Raw genomic sequence first — 8,997 nt, 5'->3', positions numbered from 1 at the left:
CAAGCCATCCCTGCACGTGTCGCTCCTTGATCATCTGCAACCTCTTCTCCAATCCTCAACCGCTTCTCTAGAGAGCCTGCCATGGCACCTGCAAAGCCAGATGGATACCCTTCGCACTCACCTCGTGCTACTTGGCAGTTCTGCTCCAATCCAGCTCACAAACAGCCCGCCCTGCTCGTGCTGCTCCTCAGAGTGCAGCTTGGCCCCACTCAGCCTGTGCGACACACCTGCAAAAGAGAAACAAAAGCATAGGCTGAAGCAGCATCCAAAGCCACAGCACAGCTGGGACAGTTACTCTCAGCTGCTCCCTTACCTCGGCCCCCTCACCTGCCCTCAAGGAAGATGCTTCCATCTGCTCTCTTAGGCCTGCTACAACACCCCTGAAATATAAACAGGATTTTTACTGTACTTTGTGTAGTTAAGTAACTGCAGTGACAACTGCACCCCTAAAGTACCTGCCACATCTGTTCATCGCTCACCTTGCCAAAAGCAGCTATGGTCAAGTCCCGTGTTGTACACTGTGTTTCACCTTAAACAAATTAAACAAAAGTTGCCTACTGAGTGCTGAACAGTTCCAGGAGGAGCTCTTTCCTGTGACAGGCTCCTCCTAGGGTTTACACTCTACTGGGGACAGGAAAGAAATAAAAATAAACATTTCAAAACCCCATATCTGTAAGCTTTCAAGATTCAGCAGACCTCCTCAAGCACACCGTTCAAGCACTATGCACACAGCTGCTCACAAGCAGATATACTCTCCCAAATCCACAGCTGCCAACCACCAGACATGACTGTGCCAGCTGCCCTTCAGTACGTGCCCAGAGGCAGACCGGATGTCTTCGCCAACACAGTCCCATCAATGTATTAGTACACCCATGCACTGCCACATTAATCACTAACTGCCAGGCAGGACAGCTCCAGACCAAACACGTACACACACAGGCATGCCACAAACACTACAAACAAAACACACAACACTAGGCACAAGAAACATTGACCCCCAAAAGGAAAGCCCTATGGCAACAGCAAGTCAGATACAGGTGCTCTGCACCAGACCCCAGGAGAGACTCAAATGTCACGACACGCGACTGGAAGCAACTGCCAGAACTGGGATGATGAAGGCCTAAAAAGCCTGTCTTCAAGACAAGAGACCAGAAGGATGGGGAGTAAAAACCCCATAAGACGACACTTAGGAATTCAATTCCCAAGTAAGAGCTCCTGATGCGGCCCAGATGACTTCTGCAAGAGTGAGGATGGAAACAGATGCAATCTCCAACCGAATATGATGCACAAGACCTGAAACAGATCTGTAGTTCAAGCAGCGACTGCAAGACAAGAAGTGCTTGGATCAGAATCATGATGACAAAACAAGCATTGAGGCCCTTCAGCACCACTACCAAGTCGCCTGCCTGGTCAGTCCGGTCTAAAAAGCCAGGAGGATATCAAGACCCGAGAAGCACAGAACAGACACTGCAGAAGCAACACCACAAGACAGACAAACTGAAGGAAACTGTCCCGCCTGGTGCACGCACTCACACTACAAAATAATCCTGCTGCTCCTATTAGCCTGGTGACCCAGCCTGAGCCACCCTCACAGTGGCATCAACTCTATTCAGCCAGCAGGCTCCATGCTGCTCTGGCTCCCAGCTCCCATTAGCCACCCCACATATGCAAATACCAGGTGCCCCCCAACTTAGCTCTCAGGTTGCTGCATGGTAAAGTTTCTCTGCCTCAAGAAATGCACAGGCACTGATTGTCATCTTAGTCAATTGCCAGGCTCATCATCAGCTGCAAAAACAGAGAAACAGCATTCACTAGGATGCCAACCCCATTGCTCACCTTCTCCACAATGCTGACTACTGCTGATGCAACATACGATTGTGCTCACGTGTTCCTCTCCGAGTCCAAGCTCCAACAGTGCAGCCAGTATCATCCACACCAGCCGGGAAAACAAAGGGATTAAATGATCATTGCGTTCACAACAAGTCAGCCAATGGTGTTTTTTGTTGTTGTTGTTGTTTTTTGTGTGTGTTTCCTGTATTTTTATTTTTAATCTGCCTTAGCTCAACAGCATGCAGAGTGCAGATAAGAAAACTGGGGTGTTTCTAGAAGCAATAATCCCCATGCTTTTGCTGCAGCTTTGAATATTGAAAGGATAATACAACTAAGTAAGCAACTGATTTCTTTTTCCATCTGGAATTAGCTTGAACTTTTATTTACATAGAAAGAAAAATTTGGAGCAGAACTGATTAAACGCGAACAGAAAAGTCAATTGCATTCCACTCACAGGAAAAATCACTTACTTAAGTAGGCTACCTGAGAACCAAAAGGCTATGCTGATGGGTCAAAACACACTACAGGACACTGGGGCCAGGCCCTCCGCTGCATCCACTTAAAACCCATCCCTACACTCACCAAGGTGCAACCACAACACAAAAAAAAACAGAAACAGCATTTCAGCTTCAACACAGTTTTGGGAACTGCTGGAAAGCATGCTTCATACTCAGCGAGGAGTGCTCGGGCTACACAAGACAGGGCTTCGAGCACCTCTTTGCCTACCAAAGAAGACGTCCATCAGCACCTGCTTTGTTCCGATTCTCAAGAACTAACATCACAGCCCACGTTGCCTGGGACACCTGATAAACAGAAGAGAAAGCAGCCATACCCTTTTCAAGCCATCCCTGCACGTGTCGCTCCTTGATCATCTGCAACCTCTTCTCAAATCCTCAACCGCTTCTGTGGAGAGCCTGCCATGGCACCTGCAAAGCAAGATGGATACCCTTCACACTCACCTCGTGCTACTTGGCAGTTCTGCTCCAATCCAGCTCACAACCAGCCCGCCCTTCTCGTGCTGCTCTTCAGAGTGCAGCTTGGCCCCTCTGAGCCTGTGTGAGACAAATGTGAAACAAAAAGAAAAGCATAGGCTGAAGCAGCATCCAAAGCCACAGCACAGCTGGGACAGTTACTCTCAGCTGCTCCCTTACCTTGGCCCCCTCACCTACCCTCAAGGAAGATGCTTCCATCTGCTCTCTTAGGCCAGCTACAACCCCTCTAAAATATAAACAGGATTTTTACTGTACTTTGTGTAGTTAAGTAACTGCAGTGACAACTGCACCCCTAAAGTACCTGCCACATCTGTTCATCGCTCACCTTGCCAAAAGCAGCCCTGGTCATCAAGTCCCGTGTTGTACACTGTGTTTCACCTTAAACAAATTAAACAAAAGTTGCTTACCAAGTGCTGAACAGTTCCAGAAGGAACTCATTCCTGTGACAGGTTCTTCCTAGGGTTTACACTCTAATGAGGACAGGAAAGAAATTAAAATAAACATTTCAGAACCCCATATCTGTAAGCTTTCAACATTCAACAGACCTCCTCAAGCACACCGTTCAAGCACTATGCACACAGCTGCTCACAAGCAGATATACTCTCCCAAATCCACAGCTGCCAACCACCAGACATGACTGTGCCAGCTGCCCTTCAGTACGTGCCCAGAGGCAGACCAGATGTCTTCGCCAACACAGTCCCATCAATGTATTAGTACACCCATGCACTGCCACATTAATCACTAACTGCCAGGCAGGACAGCTCCAGACCAAACACGTACACACACAGGCATGCCACAAACACTACAAACAAAACACACAACACTAGGCACAAGAAACATTGACCCCCAAAAGGAAAGCCCTATGGCAACAGCAAGTCAGATACAGGTGCTCTGCACCAGACCCAAGGAGAGACTCAAATGTCACGACACGCGACTGGAAGCAACTGCCAGAACTGGGATGATGGAGGCCTAAAAAGCCTGCCTTCAAGACAAGAGACCGGAAGGATGCGGAATGAAAACCCCCTAAGACAACTCTCAGGAATTCAATTCCCAAGCAAGAGCTCCTGATGCGGCCCAAATGACTTCTGCAAGAGTGAGGATGGAAACAGACGCGATCTCCAACCGAATATGATGCACAAGACCTGAAACAGATCTGCACTTTCGAGCACTTCTTGTCTTGCAGTCACTGCTTGATCAGAGCCATGATGACAAAACAAGCATTGAGGCCCTTCTGCACAGCTACCAAGTCGCCTGCCTGGTCAGTCCGGTCTAAAAAGCCAGGAGGATATCAAGACCCGAGAAGCACAGAACAGACACTGCAGAAGCAACACCACAAGACAGACAAACTGAAGCAAACTGTCCTGCCTGGCGCACGCACTCACGCTACAAAATAATCCCGCTTCTTCTATTAGCCTGGTGACCCAGCCACAAGCAGCTTGAACGTGACCCAGCCTCAACCACCCTCACAGTGACACCAAGTCTATTCAGCCAGCTGGCTCCATGCTGCTCTGGCTCCCAGCTCCCATTAGCCACCCCACATATGCAAATACCAGGTGCCCCACAACTTAGCTCTCAGGTTGCTGCATGGTAAAGTTTCTCTGCCTCAAGAAATGCACAGGCACTGATTGTCATCTTAGTCAATTGCCAGGCTCATCATCAGCTGCAAAAAACAGATTACCAGCATTCACTAGCACGCCGGCCATGATGCCCACCTCCTCCACAATGCTGACTACTGCTGATGCAACATACGGTTCTGCTCACCTCTTCCTCTCCGAATCCAAGCTCCAACAGTGCAACCAGTATCATCCACACCACCTGTGAAAACAAAGGAATTAAATGATCGTTGCGTTCACAACAAGTCAGCCAATGGTGTTGGTTTTTTTTGTTACTATTTTTTTTGTGTGTGTGTGTCTGTGTTTCCTGTATTTATTTTTTAGTCTGCTTTAGCTCAACAGCATGCAGACTGCAGATAAGAAAACTGGGGTTTTTCTAGAAGCAATAATCCCCATGCTTTTGCTGCAGCTTTGAATATTAAAAGGACAACACGACCCAGCAAGTAACTGGAACTTTCTTAACTGGAATTAGCTCAAACTTTTATTCACATTGAAAGAAAAATCTAGGTGCAGAACACATTATACACCAACAAAATTAATTCCATTTCGTCCCCAGAAAAAAATCACATACTCTCATCCCCTCCTGTACCTCAGCCGCCTGCCTACCCCATGTGGCACATGCTTCCATCTGTTCTCTTCACCCACTTATAGCACCTCTAAAAGGCAAACTGCGATTTTACTCTATTGGATGTAGGAAAATAACTGCAGTGACAATCGCGCCCCAAAAACAACAGTTACCTCTGCTCATCACGCACCAGAGTCACTGCAGAGGCAGCTTGGGTCGAGAGGTCCTGCACTGCACACTGCGTTTCAGCCTGAACAAAAGAAAAACACAGGCAGAAGATAAACATTCAGCTGCCAGCAGTACCACCCATCCCTCAACAACATAAGCGACCCCAGCTTTACTTTTCTCCTTTCAAAACAGCAGGCCACTTGCCTCTGGACCTGCAAATTAGGTCCAAGCTTGAAAGGAGCGACCAGCATCATCCACACCACCTGGGAAAACAAAAGGACAAAAGAACCACTGTGCTTGCAAGCACCCACCTGCCACACTGCTCCTCTATCCCAAACAGTCTCACCTTGGACCCTCTGAGGGAAACACCTGAGTGTCTTCCCTTCGCTTCAGATAAGGGATGACCAGGCTGACAACACTCACCTTCCCGCAGAGCTTCGTGACATGAGGATTTCCCTTCCCTCTCCACAACTGCACAAAGCACCTGCAGAGGCAAGAGAAAAGCACACTTTAAAGCACCTCACAGCCACAGCATACCTGCTGCAAGACCTCTCTCTTCCCGGCTCTGGTACTTCAGCTGCCCACCAGCTCTAACTCAGATTCTACGCTCACAGCGCCACAGCAAACTCTGCCCAGGCCACACAACACACACTACACAAGCTACATTGCCTAAGACACACAAGCTGGAACGTTCCCGCCCAACAATCAGTCGCATCGCACAGGAAGGATGCTGCACACTCCTAGAAACCAAACCTACCAGTCCTGAGCAGCTCCCCACCTCCTCCTGCCAACCCCGCTCAGCACACACACTATTCACCCCTCAAAAAAAAAAATAAAGTTAGAACATACACACACACACACAAAAAAAAAAAACAACCGAGCTCCACAAATGCCAAAAAGACATGCGCACACAGCAGCCCTGGCAGGGGTAATCACAGACTTACCCTTTGCAGATGAAAAGGTGACTCTGATACAACTCTGCTCAGTCTCTTGGTAATGCTGCATCTACGCTGCCAAGCCATATGTAGCATTCAATCAAGCTGGTTTTAGTCCTCTGGAGAGTTACACAAGTGGGTTTATACATCTAGAGATTAAAATATAGCTCAAAAACAGAAGAGTATCCCACCATCCCAAAAAAACAGTGAGCCAGCAGCCCCTACTAAACATCCCGCTACTGAGTGAATTCCAAGCACTTAAAATCCAGAAATCCATAGGCTCCAGTCTGCCTAGAGAACCCTGCAACTGACTGAAGGAAAAACAAAGCACTTACCCCAAAGAGCAGCCCAAGCAGAAGGAGCTCTCTGCTAGCATGCCTGGGGCTCATACAGCATTCAGCCCCGCCCAGCACCCAAGCCCAATCACCTGGGAAAGGGGAGGGGCAAAGCACAAGGAAGTAGGAAGAGAGCAAAAGAAGCAGCTGTGGGTTTTTTTTTTTCCTTTTTTTTTTTTTTTTTTAAGATCTGGTTTATCTCAAAAACATTCCGAGAGCAGACAAGAGACCTGTGGTATTTCTAGAAGCAAAACTCCCCTTTTGCTTTTGCTGCAGCTTTTAATGTTGAACGGATAACGTCACCAAGCAAGTAACTGAAACTTCTTCAACTGGAATTAGTTTAAACACGCTCACCGTCATCTGCAAACACAGAGAACCAGCATTCACTAGCCCTAACCCTAACCCCAACCCTCACCCTAAGCTCTAACCCTAGTCCCAGCCCTAGTCCCTAACCCCAACCCTAGTCCCCGAGAACTACATTTCCCGGTATGCTCTGGGCACCCAACATGGCCTCCCGGAAGTCCGGAGTCCCAGAACTACATTTCCCGGCATGCTCTGGGCACCCAACGCGGCCTACCGGAAGCCTTGTGACGGAAAACTACACCTACCAGCATTCCCTGCACAGCCGGCACGGCCAATCAGAGGCCGAGTTGTCGAGAACTACATTTAACAGCACTCCCTGGAACCCTAGCCCTTGCCGCCCTTACACAAAAAAGCCGCAAGCCCTAACCCTAAAAATCCTCGAAACCCCTACAGACCTAACCCAAACTATCCACCACACTAAACCCCTGAAGACCTATGCCTAAAAGCCCTAACCCAAACATTGAAGACGCTCAAATCCCACACCCACAAAATTAAGATGCTCAAATCCCAAACCCCAAAAAATAGGACGCTCAAATCCCAAACCCGCCTTCCGAAAAAGAAAATAAGAAAAATAAATCAAAAAAAACAAAAACAACAAAAGGGGTAGACCTGGTGGCATCTGCCCTATAACCCTGCAAAAATCATGAGGGACATAGAACAACAAAGCAAACACACAAAATAACATTGACATCCTATCCATAAAAGTGCTATAACAATTAATCACCTCCAAAGAGCTTCTTGCAATAAATGCACGTACTACTAGATTGGTTTCCTCTAAAATATCGTACAAGACTCTGACCCACGAAAAGAACCCTGCATGTAGCTAACAGAAGAATAAACAAAGCACCGACCCCAAAGAGCAGCCCACGCAGAAGGAGCTCTCTGATAGAATGCCTAGGGCTCGTATAACATTTGGCCCCGCCCAGCACCCAAACCCAATCACCTGGGAAAGAGGAGGGGGCAAAAAACAAGAAAGAGAGCAGGAGCAGCAGCTGTGTTCTTTTATTTATTTTTTTATTTATTTGTCACCTATCCCTAGTTTACAGCATGCGGAGTGCAGACAAAAGAACTGCGGTGTTTCTAGAAGCAAAATTTACCGTATTTTTGACTCAGCTTTGAACATAGAAAGGACAATACAACCAAGAAAGTAAATGAAATATTTTCAACGGGAATTAGCACGAACCTTTCATTTACATATGAAGAAAAATCTAGGAGCGTAGGAAATTACACATCAAAAAAAAAAAAAAGACGTAATAAGCAACGCGCATGCGCGGCCCCCGGCCGCCTGCAGTACTTGTTTTCCACCAGGAGGTAGCGGCAGAGGGCGCCCGCGGGCGTCACCGCGCATGCGCGCCCCCGGCCGCCTGCAGTACACGTTTTCCACCAGCAGGGGGCGGCAGAGGTCGCATGCGGGGAAAGCACAAAAAAGCAAAAAGAGGAGCAGCAGCACCTCTGGTTTATTTACTTATTTATAAGGCTTAGCTCAACAGCATGCAGAGTGCAGACAGGAGAACTGGGGTGTTTCTAGAAGCAAAAATCCCCTTTTGCTTTTGCTGCAGCTTTTAATGTTGAACTGATAATGTCACCAAGCAAGTAACTGAAACTTCTTCAACTGGAATTAGTTTAAACACGCTCACCGTCATCTGCAAACACAGAGAACCAGCATTCACTAGCCCTAACCCTAACCCCAACCCTCACCCTAAACTCTAACCCTAGCCCCAGCCCTAGTCCCCGAGAACTGCATTTCCCGGTATGCTCTGGGCGCTCAACATGGCCTCCGGAAGTTCAGAGTCCCAGAACTGCATTTCCCGGTATGCTCTGGGCGCTCAACATGGCCTCCCGGAAGTCCGGAGTCCCAGAACTACATTTCCCGGTATGCTCTGGGCACCCAATGCGGCCTACCGGAAGCCTTGTGACGGAAAACTGCACCTACCAGCATTCCCTGCACAGCCGGCACGGCCAATCAGAGGCCGAGTTGTCGAGAACTACATTTAACAGCACTCCCTGGAACCCTAGCCCTTACCGCCCTTACCCAAAAAAGCCGCAAGCCCTAACCCTAAAAATCCTCGAAACCCCTACAGACCTAACCCAAACTAAACCCCTGAAGACCTATGCTTAAAATCCCTAACCCAAACACTTAAGACGCTCACAGCGCCCAAGCCCACAAAATTAAGACGCTCAAATCCCAAACCCAAC

At 48.1% G+C, this 8,997-nt stretch overlaps 1 long non-coding RNA gene across 5 annotated transcripts; it reads right to left on the bottom strand.

The window, feature by feature from the left end:
* Window positions 1-3,938: 3,938 nt before the first annotated feature.
* On the bottom strand, window positions 3,939-8,542 carry LOC140002767 (uncharacterized). 5 transcript variants are annotated; one of them, XR_011810286.1, is made up of 7 exons: window positions 7,653-8,542; window positions 6,113-6,252; window positions 5,592-5,652; window positions 5,373-5,431; window positions 5,174-5,250; window positions 4,584-4,637; window positions 3,939-4,482 (listed from the first exon to the last, which is right to left on the bottom strand). It is a non-coding gene; the product is annotated as an uncharacterized lncRNA (long non-coding RNA). The 5 variants fall into 5 exon arrangements; XR_011810287.1 differs by having other exon boundaries at window positions 6,113-6,222; window positions 7,653-8,540; XR_011810285.1 differs by lacking the exon at window positions 7,653-8,542 and adding an exon at window positions 6,439-6,560 and having other exon boundaries at window positions 6,113-6,222.
* Between the last annotated feature and the right edge of the window lie 455 nt (window positions 8,543-8,997).

Source organism: Anas platyrhynchos, chromosome 6 (genome assembly GCF_047663525.1).
Source record: "Anas platyrhynchos isolate ZD024472 breed Pekin duck chromosome 6, IASCAAS_PekinDuck_T2T, whole genome shotgun sequence".
Classification (NCBI taxonomy): domain Eukaryota; kingdom Metazoa; phylum Chordata; class Aves; order Anseriformes; family Anatidae; genus Anas; species Anas platyrhynchos.
This window is presented reverse-complemented; position numbering and strand designations above follow the sequence as displayed.